Source organism: Prionailurus bengalensis, chromosome A2 (assembly GCF_016509475.1).
Source record: "Prionailurus bengalensis isolate Pbe53 chromosome A2, Fcat_Pben_1.1_paternal_pri, whole genome shotgun sequence".
Classification (NCBI taxonomy): Eukaryota; Metazoa; Chordata; class Mammalia; order Carnivora; family Felidae; genus Prionailurus; species Prionailurus bengalensis.
In genome coordinates, this window is record NC_057348.1 from 20,474,008 (window position 1) to 20,499,143 (window position 25,136).

Below are 25,136 nucleotides of genomic sequence, written 5' to 3' on the forward strand. Positions count from 1 at the left end.
TTTTAAGTTTATTTGTTTATTTTTGACAGAGAGAGAGAGAGCAAGTGGAGAGGGGCAGAGAGAGAGAGAGGGAAAGAGAGACAGTCCCAAGCAGGGTCCACACTGTCAGTGCAGAGCCTGATGCAGGGCTCGAACCCATGAACTGTGAAATCATGACCTGAGACAAAGTCGGGCACTTAACCAACTGAGCCACCCAGGTGCCCCTATTGATCTTTTCAAAGAACCAACTTCTGGTTTCATGAATTTTCTTTTTTCTCAATTTCATTTATCTTATAGGTCTTTACCTTGCTACAAATCCTCTCCCCAGAAAACTACCCATACATCTCAAAGTCTACATACATATTGAGGGGTCTTTACTGATCCTTAAAACCCAGGGATCTCCACTGACAGATTAAACTGGGTAGAGAGCAGGACAAGGAAAAAGGAATGGAGCTGACACTTATGACTCATCAGGTGCTATTTCAATGAGAGCCTCTTAAACTTTATTGTGGTAGTTTGGGTTGGGTCCTTAGCATCTTTCTAACAAGCTCTCAAGTGAGGCCAAGGCTATTGGTTCTGGTCCCTGCTTTACACAATGAGGCTCTAAGCAACCCTAACCTCTCTAGTGCTGCTTCTCTGCCTTTCAGGTAAGCTCCCCTCTCCACAAAAGTCATCCCCAGGTAGGCAGGTGTCACACTGACTCCTCCCTTCCCTTATCCCCACTTGTAGTTTTGAAGACCAAACCATGACATTTCCTAAACAGCGCTGACCCCATTTGTCCATTTGTGCTCTCCCACACCCTCATTTTAGGCCAGCAACATCTGCTGGGATCATCACAGAGTTCTCACTACCCATGGTATGATCCCCTAACCTTCACGGTTAGTGCATTTTTTTTTTAGTTTATTTATTTATTTTGAAAGAGAGAGAGTGTACAAGTGGAGAAGAGGCAGAAAGAGAGAGGGAGAGAGAGAATCCCAAGCATGCTCCACACTGACAGTGCAGAGCCGGATGCAGGGATCAAACTTACAGGCCGTAAGAATATGACTTGAGCGGAAAAGAAGAGTCAGATGCTTAACCAACTGAGACACCCATGTGCCCCATATTTTTTTCAGTTTATTTATTTATTTATTTATTTTTTTTAATTTTTTTTTTCAACATTTATTTATTTTTTTGGGGACAGAGAGAGACAGAGCATGAACGGGGGAGGGGCAGAGAGAGAGGGAGACACAGAATCGGAAACAGGCTCCAGGCTCTGAGCCATCAGCCCAGAGCCTGACGCGGGGCTCGAACTCACGGACGGCGAGATCGTGACCTGGCTGAAGTCGGACGCTTAACCGACTGCGCCACCCAGGCGCCCCATTATTTATTTATTTTTGAGACAGGTGGAGGGGCACAGAGGGAGGGGGACAGAGGATCGGAAGTGGGCTCTGTGCTGACAGCCCTGATGCAGGGCTCAACCTCACAAACTGCGAAATCATGACCTAATTCGAAGCTTAACCGACTGAGCCACCCAGATGCCCCTCTTAGTGCAATTTAAATTGCAAGTTGTTTTAGACTTCAATGTGCCTTACAAGGGCATGTGTGACCCTAGTCCTGGTCACAACTCTAGTCTTGTTTCTTTCCATCTTAACTCGCACAGTTCCTACCTCTTGGCTTTTGCCTATTCTGTTCCCCCCTACTCAGAATCCTCTTCCCTGCCTTTTATCCAACTCTCACTCCTTCTCCTGACCTGGTCTGCCTGTCCCCCCACCTCCTTTTAGCTCAGCCAGGTTGGGAGCCTACCTGACCACTCCTGCCTCAGTTGGGGCCATTTTGATGATGCCTAAAACCCCTGAAACTCCCTTAATCGAAACAAGGTACTGAAGAGAAGGGGGTACTTTCTGGACTTCTCTGGCAGGAGCCCTCACCCTTCCTTCCCTCCCTCTTCTGAGACTCCCAGCCCAATGCCCTCTGACTCGTTGTGTCATAGCTCTCTGTACCTTCGAAACTTGAAATTCTTGGGATATAGAATCCAATTGGCCCATCTGTAATTAGGTATTCTCCCTGGGCCAATCAGCTACTGCTGGATAACTGAGACATATAGCATAAACATAGCCTCCAGGCCTCATTCCTGAGTGGGTGGGAAGTTTTGGAAAGGGGAGTGTGAGCTACGTAGTCTCCAAGATGTCTCCTGCAATTCTTAGGGTATTTAACCTGTGCTTCCGTCTCTTAGTGGTATAGCTGCTTGCTCCTGGTCTGCCTTCCCCAGTGGACATAAGCTCTAAGGACAGAGGCCAAGCTGTATAACTGTCTTCAGGGCTGAAACAGAATGTGCCCAATAAATATTTGTGGAATGAAATGCCAAGAAAGCCCAGAGAAAGGACTGGCCTTTATGTTCATGGAGACAACCCAGAAGAGATGACATTTGGGCCAGGAATTAAAGGAGAGTGAGTTTATGGGGCACCTGTGTGGCATAGTCTGTTCAGCGTCAACTCTTGATGTTGGCTCAGGTCATGATCTCATGGTTCATGAGTTTGAGCCCTGCATCAAGCTCTGCACTGATGGTGTGGAGACTGCTTGGGATTCTGTCTCTCCTTCTCTCTGCCCCTCCCCTGCTTGTGCTCTTTCTCTCTCTCTCTCTCTCTCTCAAAATAAAGAAATAAACTTAAAATTTTTAATTTAAAAAAAAGCAGAGTGAGTTTACTAACCGGGAGTAGAGGTTTAGGTTTAGCAAGAGGGTATGATGGCCCTATGGTCTGAGTTGGTCCAACCACACATTACTGAGCACCCAACAATTAACAACACATTGGGTGATTGCTGTGGGGCCAGGGTAAGGCCTGGAAAGGGGTGAGAAGTAACCAAAGAGGAGATTAGATTCCTAGAGTATCTAAACCAAATATTCCCTCCCCTGTACCCCCACTCGTAGTTTGTTCTCACAGGGATTAAGGCTGTAAAATAATTATGTTTGTGTGCCTGTATCTCCCAAGAGTCTCAGGGGCTGTGGTTTTTCACTTTTATATAACAAATCCCCAGGGTTTTTTGATGAACCTGAATCCCCTGATGGCAACATGACGACTGTGGACACCCCTAATATTCTGTTCAATATTCTGTTCAATACATGTTAGTGGAACCCAATTTTGTAGTAGACTTGGGGCTACTGAGATGGACCAACCTGGTCCCATCTGGAGGAGTCAAATATAATTTACAATAATAATGAAATAGGTGCCCAAGATAATTACAGCAGTACAGCTGAGTCTTGGGAATCCCAGCCAATCTCTTGGAGAGGTGAGTGTGAGCTTGTGATCATCTCTAGAAGATAGTGGGAGTGACTTAACAGTGAAAATGTTAGCCTAATTTTTTCTGAACTAAATAAACGTGCACATACATTTAACACTTCCAAAGAAAGTTTATAGCCATTTTCTCATTTCTTTTTCACCATTGCAAGCATATTATTTGCATTTTACAGATGAAGAACTCATCTCAGGGAGGTTAAGTGATTTGCCCAAGGTCATACAACATGTGGGAGGAGATGGTTCCTCCCCAACCCCCATTCTTGAGGAAGAACCCTTCACTGCTTGGAGGGAGTTATAACTCCTTCCAGATACTCTCAAATTATCTCCAGACCATGGAGCCTGTAAATGATGACCATTTCAGAAAAAGAGCTATTGAACACCTACTGTGTGGAAAGCATCATTTCTTCTCCCTTATAAATAATAAGCATGCTCTCAGAAAAAAAACAGTATAAGTCATTTACCCTTGAAGTAAATAAATTCTCCCACTTTCCCTAAACATCTTAAAAATATGTATGTATGTGTGTATGTATGTATGTATGTATGTATTTAATTTGAATTCTCAGATCTGAGTTCAAATTCTGGTTCCACTAGTTAGTGGCTGTGAGATCTCAAGCAACTCAACCTCTCTAAGCTTGTTTTTTGATTTTTTAAAATTGAGGTAAAATTGGGGCACCTGGGTGGCTCAGTTGGTTGAGCATCCAACTTCGCCTCAGGACATAATCTTGCGGTTTATGAGTTCAAGCCCTGCATCTGGCTCTCTGGTGTCAGCATGGAGCCCACTGTGGATCCTCTGTCCCCCTCTCTTTCTACCCCTCCCCTGCTCACACTCTCTGCAAAATAAATAAAATGTTAAAATTGAGGTAAAATTCACATAAGTTAACCACTTTAAATGAACAATTCACAATGTTATACAATCACCACTTCTACCTGCTTTTAAAATATTTTCATCACCTCAAAATAAAACCCCATATCCATTAAGCAATTACTTTCCATTCCATTGCCGGCTCCCCCACCCCCAGCCCTGATTTCTGTCTCTATGGATTTACCTATTCTGTATATTTCATATAAATGAAATCATACAACATGTGAGTTCTTGTGTTCATTTACTTAGTGTATTTTCAATATGGTACTACATGTCATAGCATGTAGCAGGATGTCTTCATTCCTTTTTGTGGCTAAATTACATTCGATTGTATATATATATACTACTTTTGTTTATCCATTCATCTGCTGATAAACACTGGGGCATTTCCACCTTTTGGATACTGTGAATATTGTTGCAATGAATGTTGGCATACAAGTATCTGTTTGTGAGTCCCTGTTCTCAATTCTTCGGGGGTACATCCCCAGGGATGAAATTCCTGTGTTACAATAATTCTACGTTTAGCTTTTTGAGGAACTGCCAAACAGTTTTCCACAGTGATTATACATTTTACATTCCTATCATCAAGACACAAGTATTCTAGTGTCCATATCCTCTCTAACACTTATTATTTTCTGGGGGTTTTTTGTTTTTTTGTTTTTGTTTTTGTTTTGCATTATTTTGTAATAGACATCCTAATGGGTATGAAGTAGTATCTCATTGTAGTTTTTATTTGCATTTCCCTAATAATTAGTGATTTTAAGTATATTTTCACATCCTTACTAGCTATTTGTGTATCTTTTATAGAAAAATGTCTATTCAAGTCATTTGCTCATTTTCAGTCTGGTTACTTGTATTCTGTTGTTGAATTCTAGGAGTTCTTTACATATTCTGGATATCAATCCCTTATCAGATACATGATTTGAAATATTTCTTTCATTCCATGGCTTATCTTTTTCACTCTTTGTTGGTGTACTTTGATGTACACCAGTGTTTCATTTTCATAAAACTTAATTTATATATTTTTCTTTTTTTTAATTTTTAAATGTTTTTATTTTGCGAGGGAGAGAGCACCAGTGGAGGAGGGGCAGAGAGAGAGGGGGAGACACAGAATCTGTACCAGGCTCCAGGCTCTGAGCTGTCAGCACAGAGCCCGACAGGGTGTGGGGGCAGGGCTCCAACTCACAGACCGTGAGATCATGACCTGAGCCAAAGTTGGATGCTTAACTGACTGAGCCACCCAGGTGCCTCTATATATTTCTTTTGTTGCCTGTGCTTTTGTTGTCTTATCCAAGAAATCATTGCCAAATTCAATGTCATAAAGCTATTGCCCTATGTTTTTTTTTTCTTTTAAAAATATTTTTATTTATTTTTGAGAGAAACAGCACTAGAGGGGGCAGAACAGAGAGAGGGGGATAGAGTATTTGAAGTGGACTCTGCGCTGACAGCAGCAAGCTCAATGTGGGGCTCAAACTCATGAACCATGAGATCATGAGCTGAGTGGAAGTTGGATGCTCAATCAGCTGAGATGCCCAGGTGCTCCTGTTTTGTTTTGTTTTGTTTTGTTTTTTTGTTTTAAATTGTTATTTATTTTTGAGAGAGAGAGAAAAAAAGCAAGGGAGGGACACAAAGAGAGGGAGACACAGAATCCGGAGCAGGCTCCAAGCTGTCAGCACAGAGCCTGACGTGGGGCTCGAACTCACTAACTGTGAGATCATGACCCCAGCTGAAGCTGGATGCTCAACCAACTGAGCCACCCAGGCACCCCTGTTTTTTTTTTTAAAGAGAGAACACAAGTGGAGGAAAGGGAGAGAGAGAGAGAGAGAGAGAGAGAGAGAGAGAGAGAGAGAGAGAATATTAAGCAGCCTCCCTGCTCAGCACTGAGCCTGATGGGGGCTTGATCTCACAGCCCTGGGATTATAACCTGAGCCAATATCAAGAGTTGGGCATTCAACTAACTGAGCCACCCAGGCGGCCTTGCCCTATGTTTTCTTTTAAGAGTTTTATAGCGATAGGTTTTACATTTAGGTATTTGATCCATTTTGAGTTAATTTTTGTATATGGTGTAAGGTAAGGGTCCAATTTCCTTCTTTTGCATGTAGATATCCAGTTTTCCCAGCACCATTTATTGAAAAGACCATCCTTTCTCCCACTTAATAGTCTTGGCATCCTTATAGAAAATCATGTGACCATATACACAAGGCTTTATTTCTGGGTTCTATGCTATTCCATTTGGTCTATATGCCTGTCTATGCCAGTACCACACTGTTTTGATTACTGTAGCTTTATAGTAAGTTTTCAAATCAGGATCATTTCCAGCTTTGTTCTTCTTTTTCAAGATTATTTTTGGCCATTTGGAGTCCCTTGCAACTCCATATGATTTAGGATGGATTGTTCCATTTCTGCAAAAGACAGAAACAAAAACACCTTGCAATTTGATGGGGATTGCATCAAATGTGTAGACTGTTTAGGGTAGCATTGAATCCAACAATATTAAGTCTTCCAGTCCATAAAAACAGAATGTCTCTCCATTTCTTTGTATTTAATTTCTTTTACCAATGTTTTATGGTTTTCAGAGTACAAGGCTTTTGTCTCTGGTTAAGTTTACTCCTAAGTATTTTATTCTTTTTGATGCTAATGTAAATAGGATGGTTTTCTTAATTTCCTTTTCAGATTGTTCAGTGTTTATGTATAGAAATGCAACTGATTTTTGTATATTGGTTTTGTGTCCTGTACCTTTGCTGAATGTTTATTAGTCCTTTTTTGGGTGGTGTAGAATGTTAAGAGTTTTCTACATATAAGAGCATGTCATCTGTGAACAGACAATTTTACTTCCTCTTTTCCAATTTGGATGCCTTTTATTTCCTTTTCTTGCCTAATTGCTCCTCTTAGGACCACCAGTACTATCTTGGATAGAAATGATGAGAGTGGGCATGCTTGTCTTATTCCTGATCTTAGAAGAGAAAGTTTCAGTTTTTCACCATTAACTATGATGTTAGCTATGGGCTTTTCAATAAGACCTTTATTATGTTGAGGTAAGTTTCTTCTATTCCTAGTTTGTTGAGGTGGTTTTTTTTTTTCATCACAAAAGGGCCAATTTGGATGCTTTTCATTTTTTTCTTGCCTAATTGCTCTGACTAGAACTTCCAGTACAATATTAAATGGCAGTGGTAAAAATAGACATCCTGGTCTTGTTCCTGGTCTGGAGGAGAAAGCTTTCAAAGCTTTCAGTACTTCACCATCGAGTACAATATTAGCTGTGGATTTTTTATAAGTGCCCTTTGTCATATTAAGGAAGTTCCCTTCCTTCCTAGTTTTCTGAGTGTTTTTATCATGAAAGGCAAGCCCTACCTCTGGGAGCATCCATGTGTAGTAAGGGCAGGTAAAATCTTCATGGCTCTGGAGTCCAGGGCCCCTCACATTACCCACCCAACCTTAACAGAGGGTAGGTTAAATAGAACCTCAGCCACTAAATCTAGAATAGAAATCTAGAATCCCAATTCATCAAGCCAAACCCTGAAGTCCAGTTAGGATGACTTCTTTTTTTTAAGTTTTTTTTTTTTTTAATGTTTATTTATTTATTTTGAAAGAGAAGGGAGCATGACTGGGAGAGGGGCAGTGAGAGAGGAAGCAAGAGAATCCCAAGCAGGCTCTGCACTGCCAGTGCACAACCTAACATGGGGCTCAATCCCATGAAAGAATGCCTAGAAACAACATAAAAACATATGAAAGTATAAAACTCATTGATAAAGTTAAATATACAGTCAAATTCAGGGCACTCTAATATTGTAATGGTGGTGCATAAATCGCTTTTTAATTTATTTTTTAAACATACATCCAAGTTAGGTTTTTTTTTTTTTTTTTAAGAGGGAGTGCATGAGCAGGAGAGAGAGAACCTTAAGCAAGCTCCACACTCAGCATGGAGCCTGGTGCCGGGCTCAATCTCACAACCCTGGGATCATGACCTGATTGGAAATCAAGAGTGGGATGCTCAACCTCCTGAGCCACACAGGTGCCCTTAAGTTTATTTATTTAAAAATTTGTTAATATTTATTTATTTTTGAGAGGGACAGAGTGTGAGCTGGGGAGGGGCAGAGAGAGAGGGAGACACAGAATCTGAAGCAGGCTCCAGGCTCTGAGCTATCAGCACAGAGCCTGATGTAGGGCTGGAACCCATGAACCATGAGATCATGACCTGAGCTGAAGTCCAACACTTAACTGACTGAGCCACCCAGGTGCCTTTAAGTTTTTATTTTAATCACCTGGTCCTCATCACAAGTACACTCCTTAATTCACATCACTTATTTCACCCATTCCCCCCATCCTCTGGTACCCATCAGTTTGTTCTCTAGAATTAAGAGGTAGGATGACTTAGTGCACCTGGGTGGCTCATTTAGCTAGGCATCCAACTTCGGCTCAGGTCATGATCTCATGGTTTGTGAGTTTGAGCCCCACATTAGGCTCCACATTGACAGTGCAGAGCCTGTTAGGGAGTCTCTCTCTCTCTCTCTCTCTCTGCCCCTCCCCCACCCATGCTTTCTCTCGCTCTCAAAATAAATAAGCAAACTTAAAAAAAAAAGTAGGATAACTTATTTCTTGTCCTCTTAGATCCCTGATTTGCTCCATGCTGTTCTGCTATCCAAAACATTATCCTTAAAGGCCCTTCTTCTTTCAGCTGAAGCTGAAAGCTATTGAGCTTTTCTGTACCTCTTTTAGGGCTTGGGGATCTGGGTAAGCTTGACAAGGTTCCTTGTTCCATGGACCTCACAATCTAATTAGGGTAGAGAGATGATAAACCTATGAAGAAAAATGTCAGGTAATATTAAATTTTCTGCAGATAGAGAAAATAGGGTGGTTTAATGGTCACTAGGCAGTTACTTAGATTGAGTAGGTAGTCATGGAGGGCTTCTCTGAGTAAGCTGATGAATTTGATGGAACTGAATGGAATTATTCTCTGTAGGACTTTTTAAAAAGCAACTGTTCCCATGACAACTATCTATGGACTTAACAAATGCGCATGGTCATTTATAACTATAGTAATGTGTGCTACTTTCCTAGGACAGTTGATCAACAGCATCTTTCACACCATTTCCAGCCAGTGCCAGCCCTAAAAAGTGATCCCTCAACACCACAGAATTTGGGAGCAAGCTACAAGCCACTTCTCTACTCTCTAGGACAGTCATCTGAGGTTCTCACCACACCCCATGCTGCCCCTGAGCTTTGGCCCTTCTGCCTAGAATTCTCCTTTCTTGAGCCTTTATATGCTTCTCTGTAGCATTCTTGGAGTGCTTACCTCATCAGGGTCTTATTAAATGCCTCCCTGCTCCTGATGGCCTCTCCCATAGTCTCTGTTTTATGTTCTTTTCAGCACTCATTAGAATTTGAAATCATTTTGTACTATTTGTCTCTCCTGTTTAGAAGGTAAGATGCTTCAGGGCAGAGATGTGTTTTCTTTTGCTCAGCACTGTGTTCCCTCGGGGCCTATGTGAGCACCTGAAATACAGTTTGGGGACAATAAATGTTTGCTGAATGAACATCCACATGGAACAGGATTGTATTAGCTAACACTCTACAGATGAGAATCTTCCAAGCTCAACTGTAAGCATAGTTCTTCATTCACTTCAGTGCGTGGGTATGAGAGTGGGCTCTGGATCTAGATGTCCTGTACTCAAACCCCTACCCTCTTCTTACTTGTCAAGTAAGATCCCCAAGCACTTTTTCCAACTTCGAAGGGATGCTAATTGTATATACCTCAATGTCAGTGGAAAGATTAAATGAGTTAATACCTATAAAATGCTTATAGTTATGCTTGGCATGTCTTGTTACTATTCCCTAGTATCCAGTGCAGTGTCTGGTACCCAGTAAGTAATTGCCAAACATAAATGGAATTTTATGGTACAGCAATTATTCCAGGCTTTCATTAGACATTGCGGTGGATTTCTTTAAAAAGCTTCCCAGAGGGGCACCTGGCTGGCTCAGTTGATAGAACATGCGACTCTTGATATCGGGGTCTTGAGTTCACACCCCACATTAGGCGTGGAGCCTACTTTAAAAAAATTGTAAAAAGCCTCCTAGAGATTATAATCTAGTATGAGGGAAGTGGTGTGTAAACAAAACGTTTAAAAAATATCCCAAGAATAGGATGGCTATTGAAGAGACAAAATTATCTGCCACTTTGGAACCTGGCTCATAGTGATGATGGCATCTAGGATCTTTGGCATCCAGAAGTGGGGATGGGCTCAAGTTTGGCTGATGGAGGAAGCATTGAGCTGGCTTCTATGGAATGAGGAGGTGGTGAAACAGGGTAAAGGTAGAGGGTGTTTTTTCCAGGTGTGAGTTCATAGTGATGGAGAAGGCCTAGTTCTAGTTTCTGATTGACTAGCAAGTTGCTGATGTGTTTTGTCTCAGGAAGATATCAGATTTTTAAACCTCGTTTGAAGGTAGGGCCATCAATAGGTAGGTATACATGTAACTCACTCTAGAAATTCCCCCCAATAGAACCCATTTTCCTACAGGTGGATTGGGGATAACATGATCTCCAAAGGTAGTTGTGAGAGCATAACATCATCCAAGTAGTCAGGGAAGCTTTGGAAGCCAAGGAAACCATGATGTCACAGAAGGGCAATAGCATCTTGGGAGGAGGGAATGGAAGGGGCTTCTATTACCAGGGGAGCCAGCCCTGGCCCTTGTTGCTCCAACCTCAGTGACAAAGGAGGAACGTAAGTGTGGGTATTTTTGATGGTTGTGTATTTAGTCTTTTAGGGGGGAGATAAACAATAAGATTCCTTTTTCAAGCCTCTGCCCAGCCTCACTGGTCTCTTTCTTCTCCCTTTGGTCATCTTTAAGATTCTTGTCTAAACTTGCTTCAGCCCTTGACACCAAATCCATTTATGTGCCACATACCAAGAGTCCAAGCTAAGAGACCAACTGGGGAAAATGCAAAGCGTGGAGCAGAAAGGCATCAGAATGCTAATCTGACCTCAGGATGCTGAGAGAAGTGAACCAGCTTTTGAGGGATCCTTTGTCCTTTAAGAGCCTAGGATGAATTCCTCTTACTTGAGGGAACTCAGAGCCTTCAAAGGATTTGAGTGTGCTTTCTAACCCAGGAGCCTGATGTTTTCCAAATGGCTATCACAATGCCTTTAGACAGGCAGAGTCCTTTCCTTACTCCCAGAAGATAATCTAGAAGGAAATATATGTGTGTATATGTGTGACACAGTGACAAAATTTCATTCAGGTACAAGTGACTGATATCAGAGCCCTTTGGAAAGTCTCTTCAGACAAGGGAGAAGGGTATCAAGGTAAACTTTCCTGAGTGTCAGTAGCCACAGGACTGAGAATGGGAAATTTGAGAACGTGTGAAAGCTGTAATACTTTTTGGAGCACCTCTGAAGATATAAATTCCCACCCATAGTTTGGAACACACACTTGCATTTTTATAACCTAATTTGTTCCAAAAATAACTATGTCTGATATCCAGAAGTGTGAAGGCTCAGAAGAAAAGGGAAGTAGGGAAGAGAAAGGATTTTTTATCTTCTTGATTTTGTGAGGAAAACAAAACAAGTCTTCCAAAAAAAAAAAAAAAGATCTGCTTTTATAATTTTCTCAGCATCTTGCCAGTGTTCACTTACTGGGAGGAGGAGGTGGAGGCGAAGGCGGAGGCGGAGGAGGCGGAGGAGGAGGAGGAGGAGGAGGAGGAGGAGGAGGAGGAGGAGGAGGATAACGACCTGGGGCTGTAGTGGAGAGAGCTGACACAATACACTCTTCTCATTAACTGGCGCCCACAGGGCAGCAATTCCCAATTTAAGGAAGGAGAATCTGCATCCTTACCCTTCCAACCGCTCCATACCCATCCGCCCGCCCCCCCCCCCCACTCCCCCGTGTCAGTGATTTAAAAAGCCCTTTCTTGTCCCTGCTGCTCTTTCAGGAAATTCTGAAGATAGCCTCAGACAACAGGAAACGGGACAGGAGGTGGGGGTGGAGGGGGGAAAACCGAGAGTTACATGGCACACATCAATTTCATGGGTCCTTGAGGGCTGTGCACAAACTCTGTATGAGACGGTAGTAATACCAGCGATCATCATTGGCAGCATTGCCAATGACCGTGCCTCAATGTTGAGCCCCATATCTCCGTGCCAGCCACTTGCATCATCGCATTCAATCCTCACAAGCCTCCCCCAAGTGAGGAATAAGGAGGAACCGAGGCTCAATTGAAGCACTGGTGGCTGGTGGGGTGCAAACCCATTCTGTCCCACCCACCCCGGAACCATTCCCAGGTGGATTCAGGCCTGGGATTTTCGTGCCACATTTACTCCTGAAACGGTCATCTGTAGCACAGATGGTTCTATCTAGGGACGAATTACGGTCCACCCGGCACTGGGGAAGAACGGCCTCCGGGCAGCTCTCAGCGGAACTTTCCTGTCGGCGGCGCGTGTTCCCGTCCGGGCGGCCGGGCGCGCGGTCCAGGAGGGGGACACTTTGTGGCGCGGACCGCGAGAGGAGCCTGCGAGCGCCGCCGCCGGAGAAGACCGACTCTCGGCCCGAGCCAGCCCGCGGCGCCGGGGCCTGGCCGGCCGCTTCCCGCCTCAGCCGCCACCTCCGCCCCCGCCGCCGCAGACGCAGCCGAGCAGGAGAAGCGGGAAGCGCAGCCAGTTGGCCCTGCCCGGCCCGGCGCGGCCCGGAGCCGCGGCGCAGGAGGTGAGTGCCGGTGCTGGCCCCCGGCTCCGGGCTTGGGCCGCCGGGACGGCAACAATGGGGGCCGAGTGGGGACGCGGCCCGGGCCCGTGGCGCTCAGCGGCCTGGGGCAGCAAGCCCGTCCCAGCGGCCCGGGCCTTGGGGCGCTGGATCCCCACTGGGGAACTCCAGTGGCCGGAGCCTTGGCTGGGGTTTTGGCCTCGACCCGGGGCCTCTGTGGCTTGGTATTTAGTATCTTGGTAGCCAGGAAAGGGAGTCACAGGGGCTCGGAGACTTAACTCCAGTGGTGTGCGCTCTTGACGCTTAATGCGGACACCCTGGAAGCTAACCATAGTGGGGTGGATGTGGGGGCGGGGGGGGGGGGCTTGCGTTTGGAATTCTAGGGCCCTCCGTGTGCCTGGTCCCTAAGGCACATCGGGATGTGTCTCCCCCCGCGCCCCCTCCGTCCCACGTCTGTGAACTTGGCCGACTGGGGTCTGGCTGGGGAGTAGAGGCACTGGGAGTTTAGCTTCTCTGGGGTAACCAGTGATTGGTTCCTGGAACGGCTGGAAGCTCAGCTGGGCACAGAGGAGTTGAGCAAAGAGCTGGATTCTCTGGCCCAGACGTATCCTGGCGTTGAGGGGTTCTCAGGCAGGGAACTGAATGTCACCAGAGTGTCACGGTGAGTAGCGTTGCCTCCCTTGGTGTTAGGGTGAGCTGGAGTTGTGATTTGGAGAGTGTAGAGAAGTGTTGGTAGGCTGCCGAGTTTGGTAGGTTGCTTTATGTGGGCCACGGTGATGGCAGTCTGGGAGATGAACAGGAGAACTTTGCAGAGTGGGCTTTCTGATAGAGAATGACCTCTTACTGCGGGGGAGTGGGTGACTCAGATCTGTTAGAATTCCCGTGCTTGCTAGTGGATGTGGCTGACTATTTTAGTGACTGGACACCAAGGTGGATGGGGCTGGAAAGGGCTTTTGGGGGCTGAATGAGTTTGTTCCAGAGTAGAAGACTACTGTGGAATCATTCCTTTTCACTCCAAGTCAGAATGGTAGCTGTCCTTGACAGTATTTTAAGTAAAGAATATCTTTGTGGTATTTGGATCCAAAGCTTTCTTCTGTACTTTTCTTTTTTTTTTTTTTTCCTCCTGTTTTTGAATTGTGACTCATACTTTCATTTCAGGACTGTGGCTATTGTTTGTAATGCTAGACAAACTTAGACACCATAATATATGTAAATTCTAGGGGTTTTCAGTCCAATTCTTAGAAATCTAAATTAATTTCAGAGCCTGTTTTCACTAATTTGTGTGTCATTGTTTAATGTGTGCAACTCTACAGAGGGATGTGAAAACCCTAACAGTTTATGTTTTTAAATGTTCTTTGTATCCCTAATCCATGAAACTTCATTTTCTCCTGCTGCCATGAAGTCATTATGTTGAATCTGTTAAATCTTAGTGACTGCCATTTGAGCTTTTACAGAACATTATCTTCTTCACTAGAAGTGTTCTCCATCTTCAGTGAATTTGGTCTGCACACTGTGTCTCATCTGTATTATTGAAGGCAGTGTGCAAACTCCAGCTCTGAGGCCTGCAGCTGTGCACCAGAGCTCTGTGTGTAGCATTCAGGCAAAGTTGGTGTGTTGTCTGTAGATGAGGTATCAAACTCTATACAACAAATGGCAGTATCAGACCATTGCACCTTCTGAGTTTATTTAGAGTGTTAAGAGGTACTGCCCAGTTGGAGTCTATAAATTTTCAGTGAAATGTGAGGTAATTCTGACTATCTGTAGGTTGTACTAATAGTTCTGGTTTTCCCCCCTTAATCTTTAAAAAATCCTGTATGTCCCTTGATTTCTGTCTCTTTTAAATTTTTATATTTTAAATAGTTAACTCTTTCATAAACCAGTGTCTGTTGAATTATGACAGGTATTGTGTTGGGCATCTTTACAATGGTGATATTTTTGGCATTTTAATAGTAGTTCTTAGTTCAGAAGTGGCTATAGGTCTGTGAAAGAAGAAGTGGTTCAGGTATATTATGCTTTTAATTGGTAAAGCTGCTGAATGAAGTTTTTTATACAGTATTAATTCTGACTAGTGAAAATTGATTGTCTTCATGTATTTTCGTGAAAAAGGTGAGCTATAATGTGTTCACATTAGTATGGGATTGTTTTTGCATTAATTTAAATACACCTGTTAACTTTAAGTATTTCTGTAGACAAACCACAGGTAACATTTTGTTTCTGTGTGTGTTTGTGAATAGTGATTTATAAATACTGTATATGTGCTTGGGTTCCCCAGGAAGCCGTCACACTTTCCTTTCCACTGTGGTTTGGGAGCATGAAGGCGTTGCTTACCCCCTTTGTCTGGTTCACTGTATGTAGGCTGGGAGTGTCTGCTGATCACTTGGAGTGCTGTCCCCTAGAACAGGAGGAATAAGATTGAGGTAAGGCTCAGTCTATTTGAAATTGCTTGCCTCTTGGTTTTCACTGCATACAATATAATGTAAATTATATTTGAAAAAAAATTTTTTTGCCTTAATCGTTAATCTCCATTCTGATCTAGTAGAATGAAATTCTGTCCTTTGCTCTCTTCTCTCTCTGTGTTTATATTTTGGCTAAAAATCCAAGGCACTCACATGATAAATTCTTTAAAATATCTTTCATTTTCTGTCTAGAATGTTCACTTGATCAAAGAAAAGGAAAAAATGGTTTACATATGTTGTTTTGAAAAAAAATTTTTTATTATTACATTTTATTTATTTTTGATAGAGAGACAGAGCACAAGTGGGGGAGGGGCAGAGAGAGACGGAGACACAGAATCCAAAGCAGGCTCCAGGCTCTGAGCTGTCAGCACAGAGCCTGATGTCGGGCTTGAACTCATGGACCGTGAGATCATGACCTGAGTGGAAGTCAGAAGCTTAACCGACTGAACCACCCAGGTGCCCCAACATATGTTTTTTTTTTTTTTTTTTTTAATTTTTAACGTTTATTCAGTTTTGAGAGACAGAGAGAAACAGAGCATGAGCGGGGAAGGGTCAGAGAGAGGGAGACACAGACTCCGAAGGAGGCTCCAGGCTCTGAGCTGCCAGCACAGAGCCCCACGCGGGGCTCGAACTCACGAACTGTGAGATCATGACCTGAGCCGAAGTTGGACGCTCAACCAACTGAGCCACCCCGGCGCCCCAACATATGTTGTTTTAAAAGCAAAGTGATTGCTGAAAGAAGTGTTTTTGAATACCTCTTAGTCAAATGGATTGACTTCAGAAACTCTTGAAAGAAGCCTTAGAGTTTTTGCTTTTTTTTTTTTTTTTAAATTTTTTTAACGTTTATTTATTTTTTGAGAGACAGAACTTGAGCAGGGAAGGGGCAGAAAGGGAGAGGGAGTTACAGAATCCAAAGCAGGCTCCAGGCTCTCAGCTGTCAGTACAGAGCCCAATGCGGGGCTCGAACCCACAAACTGTGAGATCATGACCTGAGCCGAAGTCGGACACTTAACTGACTGAGCCACACAGGCGCCCTGTGATTTTGCTTTATGTAGGAAAATTCTGAGGTGTCTAGTACAATAGGAAGGGCATGGTCTTTGGAGTCATCCCACCTCTACTTCTTTCTTGCTTTTTGACCTGGGTAAGCTGTTAACCTTTCTGAGCCTTGTTTTATTTATTTATTTTTTTCCTTCTGTAAAATGAGGATAGGATAACCTTCTCTGCAGATTGTATTGGGGACTGAAGATGAAGGCCTAGTACTTTGTAGGTAGTCAGTGCTTGCTGTTAGTAGTAGTGTCTTGCTCTTAGTAGCTGTTAGTGTAGTTAGAAGTAGTAATGGGGGCGCTATTTTCAGTAGTATTAGTAGTAGGAGCATAGCCAGGTGCTGGGCATGGATGAGGGGCTCAGTTTCTTTGTCTGGTGAGGAAGGCAGCCTGCTGTCTGCACCTGTTTGTACTCTGGACAGGTGAGAGAATTGCCGAGGTAGTCTTTATCTAGTACTGGTGGGCAGGAGTCCACACTATAAAGTCCAAGGTCATTCCTGGCACTGGTAGGTTTTTTTCCTGGCAGTTTCTATGGAGAAGCCAGGAGGTAACTGTTCAGCATGTCTTTGTTTTGAGAACTGTAAGCATTCCCATTTACACTGCTAGAGTATGACAGGCAGCATCATGTTCTGTGTATCCCATGGTCAGGATGTTTCTCTAGCTTTCGTCTTATCAGAGACCTGGCTTTGGTCTTTTTGCTAGGAAGGCTCCAGATGCTAGAGAGATTTGTCATCTTTCTCTAATTTGGGGTATTTTGATAGAATATAGCACTCTGTTCAGAAAGTTTTTGATGAACAGAAGGTTGACAGCCTTTGTTACAGAATTGTTCAGTTTTATTTTTTCCCTATGGGAGGAAAAAAAGAAGTCAAGAGAAAAGTAAGAATAAGTATAAGCCAGATAGAAGTAATTAGAAATAACCGGCCCTACAACTCTTCCAGTTTTCCTTAGTCAAATCCCTCCTCCATTGTGGCTGGTCTTTAACTTCTGTTAAAAGTAAATAATATTCCTTTAGCCTTAAAATACTGTGAACATCTAGATCCTAGTATGTCTCTATTTCAACATCTCACCTTTAGACTCAGCCACTCCTGTGTCTTTGTTCTAGTCCCTCTTCTGCCACAATTTCTCTGGCACTTGAAGCTGTAGTTACAGTGAACTCCTTGAACATCCCAGCATGCTGAAGCTATTCCTCTTCTAACTTTCTTTCCCATTCTAGTGATTCTCTGACTCTTAGTCTTGCATTTACCAGGAATTAAGGCACCACCATCTCTTAAAAGATTCTTTGATTCTTTCTGGATTAAGCTGAATGCCTCTCCTTTATCTGGCCATTGCAGTTCTGTCCAAGCTTCTTTCATAATTACTGTGTACACTGTACTCTTAACTTTTGGTATATTTGTGTGTTTTAGAGGCTAGGTTGTAATCTGCGTGAGAGCAGGACCTTGTCTTATTTATCCTTATATCCTAATACCTAACCATCTCTGGCACTGAGTAGCTACTCTGTAAATCTTTGTGGAATGAACAAATGAATGACCTCTGCATATGAAGTGACAGGAAATCATTCCTTGTGGAGCTGGTGGTGTGATGAGCATTCTGATTTTAAGGCTGTGTCTGATCCTGGCTGAAACAGTGCTTCTGCCTTTGTACTTACAGGTTGTTAAAAGCAATACTTTATTTTGATTGAAAATGTGTTGCTTATTCCGTATGTTCATAGCTTTCAGGCTGGGGGCGCTATTACTTGCTTTCTGTGGGTCTGGCAAAAGTTTCATTTGGAAAAAATGGAAGTTTTTCATTGGTATTATCTAGATTTTCCTTTGGCCATTTACTGCTCTGAGCGCTTTGTCCTCATGCATGAAGAAGAGTGACTAGTCAGTTTGGGTCACAAGGTCTCCAGACAGCTAGTGGCCAGCCTGGGAGTGGGTAACGAATTTAACACCAGGATGTTGTGACTTTTACCGGCTGATGGACCTTTTGGAATTGAGCTCAATGTCACCATTTTCAGGATACAAGATTAGTTGCTCAGACTTCATTCAGGAATTTGAACTCAGTGACTATGAAATTATCTGTACTAGTTCTTTGCTTAGCCTAATCCTGTACTAAAACTGGAACTGATGAATTAATTCTTTGTTAGGAGGCTATGTGTTCTGAGTTACTAACCTAGAAATTATGGAATTGTGCCAATTTCATAAGTCACCCTCTTGGTTCTTCTTTGTGGTAAGATAACTTGAGGGTGTACTATCTAAATTGATTTAAATTTTCATGGTTGATCAGATCACATAAGAATCCCACTGAAGGCCAAGTGTGAGGAACCTTATTAAAGCCTATATAATGTAGTCTTCTTTCATGCAGGTGACAAATATAACATACTGCAGAAAAGGAAAGCATGAAAAGTAGTTAAAGGTAAAAATTGATATGAGATAAGGAAAACTGAAACAAAGTATAAGGCACATTAAATGTGGCAAGCAACTGTTGAAGCTATTCTGTGAGCAGTGTTGAGATTTTGAGAAGGAAATTGTTGTAATGTAGGTTAGAAGCAATAAAAACAAAAATCATTTCAGTCAGCATAGGCACATTGGCTTTACTAGCGCCCACTTATGGTCTTAAAACATCATCAGTGAAAGTTATACATAGGCAGAAATGAAAATGTTTGCTTTATAAGTATACCTTGCACGTGTATGGTATTACAGCTCATAACTTTCATATACATTTCCTTTACTTTACCCTCTCAACAACCCTGTGAAGCAGGTAGCCCCATTTTACAGTTGAGGAAACAAACACAAAAGTGAAGTAGCTTGCTTTCAAGTGCACAAAGCCATTAAGAAGAAAAACTTCTAGGTTTTCTGATCCTAAGTTTAGGACCCCTTTTATGTCCTTATAGGATATTGTTATGGCTTCAGTTTGGGGGAACAGTTACCCCTTATTCCAGGCTTCTGGCTAGGAAAGGATACCCACAAAGAATGTAGTGCCACGCAGGGAGTAGAGCATCTGCTCTGTTAACAGTTGCCTGGAAACTCTGGAAGAGGCTGAATGGGGGAGGAACCTAGAGGGAGTGGAGCCCCACTGTCCTCACACATCACTTATTGGTCAAGGGAAAAACCCAGAATCAGGTGGAAATGTTTTTTGCAATATTTGACACTAGTAGTGGTCTTCCTCCTAACATAATGATATATAGGAATTGGACCCCAGAAAATGTGGGAAAGAATTCTTTAGGTGTGATTCTGACTTGAGCTCAGGCTCTCTGCCCTCATTGTGCCTTCCAGTTCCACTGTGTTCCCCACACCGTTTCTCCACCTTTCTCTTCCCCACTGTTTCACCCACCTCAGCTTGGATGCTGGTTTGCCATGGCCCACAGTTTCAGTGCTGCCTTCCCTGGGTCTGATAACCCTTTGCCTGCCTGACTTTGAATACTGTCTGTTCTGCCAGTTGCCATCCCTAAACTTTCACCTCTGGCTTCTTTTGTTAACCCTAGGTTGCTTAGTGATTTTAGGGAATCAGGAAAATGAGATGTGTTGACTGACCGCAGTTCCCACTGCTTCAGTTGAGTTGAGCTCTGACCCTCATGGTGCTCCTGTGCTGCCTTCTTAGGGTCCCATTCCCATAGCAACTGCTTGCATGTTTCCCAAAGCTCATTTTTTCTTTTTTTTCTTTTTAAAATTTTTGTTTCTTTTGTTTTTTATTTTTAATATTTATTATTTTTGAGAGAAAGAGAGGGAGCTTGCACATAAGTGGGCGAAGGGCAGAGAGAGAGGGAGACAGAGGATCCGAAGTGGGCTCTGTGCTGACAGCAGAGAGCCTGATATGGGACTTTAACTCATGAACACAGACCATGACCTGAGCTGAAGTCAGAGGCTCAACTGACTGAGACACCCAGGTGCCTCTTTTTTTTTTTTTTTTTAATTTTAAATTTTTAATTTTTTATATTTTTAAAGTAATCTTTACCCAGTGTGGGGCTTGAACCCACAACCTGAAGATCAAGAGTTGTAGCTCCACTGACTGAGCCAGCCAGGCACTGCCCCAAGGCTCATTTTTCCCTTAGGCCCTAGACCTGCCCTCCATCTCCCTCATTCATTTTTTTTTTTTTTTAAGTTTCTTTATTTATTTTGAGAGAGAGAACGAGAGAGAGAGAACATGGTGGTGGGGACAGAGAGTGAGGGATAGGGAGAATTCCAAACAGGCTCTGGAGAGGGCTCAATCCCGGGCACCGTGAGATCATGAGCTGAGCTGAAACCAAGAGTTGGATGCTTAACCAGCTGAGCCCCGGGCTCCCCTCTCCCTCATTCTTGACCATGACCTCACTTTAAGGCTTGTGCTCCCTATTTTTCCCCCTTGTCTTTGTATCATGACACTTTCATTGCTCAGAGTCTCTTGCTTTGGAAAGTCCTTAACTTTTTAACCCCACCCCCACCCCGCTGATTATACCAGTAATATATGAGCATGGTAAAATTCAGGCATTTTTTAAGTAAGGAAAGGAAACCAGAATCCCATGTCTCAGTGTTAATCACCATTAAGAATTCAGTCTATATTTATTCACATTTTTTTCTACTATGTATGCTAATGTGAATGTATGTGAAAGAGAGAGGTAAGTAATTCTTTTTTACAGAAATGAGATCACAATATAGCTACTCTTCTACAAATATTTTTCAATATGTATATAACTAATATATAATATATAACTATATTTCCTTACCCCCTGTTTTATCTAGGTCTCTTAATGCTTTGTGGTTTGGCTTAATGGTTTTATCTTGAACATTTTCTCCTGTTTAGTACATGTATCTATCATATATTTTAATAGTTACATAGTATTATATTGCATTGTATCAACTTTTCTAGTCCCCTGGTGACAGACATTTGTTTCTGTCTTTGTAGCAACAAGCATCCTTGTGTGTGTATATATATATATGTATATGTGTATATCTATATGTATATATATACACAATGCACCTCTTTGTATACATTGTATACATCTTTATATACATTGTATACTTCCTAGGACAAACTCCTACAAGTAGAATTTCTTTGTCAAAGGATACACATGTTGGGGTGCCTGGGTGGCTGAGTCAGCTAAGCATGGTACTTCAGCTCAGGTCATAATCTCATGGTTTGTGAGTTCGAGCCCCGCATTAGGTGCTGTGCTGATAGCTCAGAGCCTGGAACCTGCTTTAGATTCTGTCTTCCTCTCTGTCTGCCCCTCCCCTGCTTGCACTCTGTCTCTCTCTCTCTCAACAATAAACAAACATTAAAAAATTAAAAAACAAACAAAAGATATGCATATTTAAAATTTTTCTAGCAATAGGGGCACCTAGGTGGCTCAGTCAGTTAAGCATCTGACTTTGCCTCAGGTCATGATCTTATGGGTTGTGAGTTCGAGCCCCACATCAAACTCTGTGCTGATAGCTGAGAGCCTGGAGCCTGCCTCAGATTCTATGACTCCCTGTCTCTCTGCACCCCCTCTGGCACCCTCTGCCAACTCATGCTCTGTTTCTCTCTCTCCCTCTCTCTCAGAAATAAATAAACAAATAAAATTTTTCTAGATGTTACCAAATAACTTTAAAAAGATATTTTTTCTTCTTTAGCACTGAACATTATCAATATATTTAATCTTTGCCAATTTAAAGCCTATGTAACTAATTTGTTTGAAGCCTAGATAACATTTTCTTGTTGAGGAGAATGAGCATCTTTTCATGTATTTATTTCATATATTATCGATCAATTAATTAGTTAGTTGATTAATCGGTGTCTCCTTTCTAGCATCTTTCTGTTCTCTCCCCTTTTAGTTTTTACCTTACATGCAAGGTAGAACCATAATAACTTTACTTAGTTCTGGGCCTCTCATGCTACCCTAGCCTTCTCCTTCCTATCCTTGTTTCTTATCTAAAATGCAGTTTTACTGCCATTTCCGTACCACCTGTTTTATCTATGTGTCTTAATGTTTTGTGTTCTGGCTTCTGGTCTTATGTGTCTCCTGAACACTATTTCTGAGGTGAAATCCATGTTGTTTGGACATTTTTTCTTCTGGATGTTTGTTCTCCCTTGTTTTGACCAACTTCTCACTCCCCACCGTCTTTGCAGGGAGGGAAGTCACGCATGAATGAACTTTTTACTATGGAAAATTTCAAACATATATAGCAACAGGGAGTATAGTGTATTAACCCCATGTACCCATCACCCAGTTTCAACAATTATCAGCATTTCCCCAATTTTTTCTTTCAATTGTCCTCCTCACTTTTTTGTTGTTGTTGGTATGTTAAATTTTTTTTATGTTTATTTATTCATTTTATTTAAAAAAAAAAACTTTTTTTTAATGTTTATTTTTGAGACAGAGAGAGACAGAGCATGAACGGGGGAGGGTCAGAGAGAGAGGGAGACACAGAATCTGAAACAGGCTCTAGGCTCTGAGCCATCAGCACAGAGCCCGACGCGAGGCTGGAACTCACGGACCGTGAGATCATGACCTGAGCCGAAGTCGGACGCTCAACCGACTGAGCCACCCAGGCGCCCCTCATCTTATTTTTTAATGTTTATTTTTGAGAGAGAGACACAGAGTGCGAGCAGGGGAGGGGCAGAGAGAGAGGGAAACACAGAATCTGAAGCAGGCTCCAGGCTCTGAGAGCTGTCAGCACAGAGCCTCATGTGGGGCTCGAACTCATGAACTGCAAGGTCATGACCTGAGCTGAACCGACTTGGCCACCCACGTGCCCCTGTTGTGGGTATGTTTTAAAGCTAAATCTCAGACATTGTCATTGAGTGTATATGTCTTACTAATAAGAACATTCTGTTTTTTTTTAAACATCATTACCTTGCCATTTTCTACCCTACTAAAAATTAACACTATTTCCCAGATAGTGAGGACTTGATTTTTAATCCTGACTCTGATACCTGCTGTTTAACTTGGGCAATTTATAAGTTTGTTTTCTCCTCTTGAATGGTAGTGAGGATAATCATGATAATTCTGTCTCATCAGATTGTTGTGAGATTATCTCATATACTCCCACATAAAGTGCTTAGTACAGTGCTTTACCTACGTGGGGTGCAAACATATTTTGTCTCACTCTGTCTTTATTCATCCATTCATTCATTCAGCAGATATTTTTTGAACATGTGTGTTTTAGCCGAAGAGGAGACATTGACCTTGGCTTCTAGGATTCTGCACTGTCTTAATTCTCTGCCTTCCTCTCAGATGTGCCTTTGTAAAAGTCCTTCCTTTTGTCCCCCTGGATATGGATGTAACCCAGGTTTGTTGTTTTCCTTCTATTCCCTCTGTATCCTGGCCCTCAGAGACCTAGCTCTTCCACTCCCACCACCTCAGGCTCTCTAAGTGACTCAATTCTATAACCCTTGTTTCTTCATCAAGCAGTAAACCCACATTTCTTCCTGGCTTTTGGACATTTTTGTCTGACCAGGGGAATTACTGTAAAGTGCACTGAATTGAGTCTGCAGACCAGGACTGCAGCTACATCTTGGCCACTAACTTCATGGCTTGGGCAATTCAGTCACCTCTCTTGGTCTTGGTGTCCTCGGTCAGAAGGACAGAAGGGCTGAGTTAGAGTCTGAAGTCCTATCCAGCTTTAAAAGCCTATCAGCTGTGAGGAGGTGGTTTTAGAAGTGTCCTACTCAACATATATGGAACCATAGCCACCATTCTGCTCCCCAGACAAGTTTCTGGCTTCCCCACCTGGCCCGTCCCAGGAAATCCAGGCTTTACCCTGTGGCTCTTCCCTCTCATTTGTCTTCAGCATAAGACTGGTTACCTCATGGCTAGATCTTCAGTTAGTCTTGATTCCTGGCTCTTCCTGGAACATACCTTTGCATCTATATTCACATTGTTTCCTTTGGTTATGTTCATGTTGTTTCCCCTGAGTTCTGGCCATTGAAATTATGACCATCTTGGTAGGCTTAGTTCAGGTGACAGTTTTATCCATATTGGAAGTGAGTCTTCCCTCCTCTGACTCTCATGACTAGCAGTATATCAGTGACATTTCACAATATGCCTGGTACTTCAGATATTTGCATAAGTTTTTTCTTTTTTCTTTTTTTACCTTCTGGTTTGTAATCCCCTTTAGTACAGTTACCACATTTACGTTGTGTATTATTTTTCATCATACAGTATTTAGCATAATTCATTGTGCTAATAGTTTTGCAATAAATTCTTGTTGAATAAGTGAACTAAAGTGGACTTTGCTTCAAGGTAAGAACATTTATAGAATTTTTAAAATTTTTTAATGTTTATTAATTTTTTGAGAGAGAGAGAGTGAGTAGGAGAGGGGCAGAGAGAGAGAGAGAGAGAGAGAGAGAGAGAGAATCTAAAACAGGCTCCTGGCTCTGAGCTGTTAGCATAGAGCCTGATGTAGAGCTTGAACTCACAAACTGTGAGATCATTATTGAGCCAAAGTCAGATGCTTAACTGGCTGAGCCACCCAGGCGCCCTTACAGAAATGTTTTTAAACCCCAGAGTTCAAAGGATGTGATAATTAAATAGTCAAGAATGAAGAAGGCCTAGCTTGTGAAATGGTACTAATGGTACTAATTTAGACACTAATTCCTTGATTTCAAAATTCAAAGAATCCTCTCCTTTCCTGTCCTGTCTCAGAGTTGGGAAAATTTTTGACTTTTGGATAATATGACTTAGTTTCTCCAAAGCATTGCTGTTAACACTGTTGTCATCATGGAGTAGCTAAAGATAATCAACATTTATTGAAAGCTAACTTACCATATGCTAGGCAATGTGCTATTTTTTCACTTAATTTAAAAAATAATCTTATATGAGATATGCACTATTACTATTCTCATTTTATAAATGAAGAAACCTATGTTTAGAGAAATTAGGTAACTTCTTATT

At 42.4% G+C, this 25,136-nt stretch overlaps 1 protein-coding gene across 3 annotated transcripts in view; it reads left to right on the plus strand.

The window, feature by feature from the left end:
* Nucleotides 1–12,575: 12,575 nt before the first annotated feature.
* The window catches only part of RAD54L2 (RAD54 like 2), a 116,732-nt gene continuing 104,171 nt past the window's right edge, over nt 12,576–25,136 (plus strand). The window contains exons 1-2 of one of the 3 annotated variants that reach the window (XM_043587461.1): nt 12,576–12,810; nt 15,080–15,224. The gene's annotated coding sequence lies outside the window, so the exon portion shown is untranslated. The remainder of the gene's footprint in view (nt 12,811–15,079; nt 15,225–25,136) is intronic. The other 2 variants (XM_043587462.1, XM_043587464.1) reach the window with 2 other exon arrangements.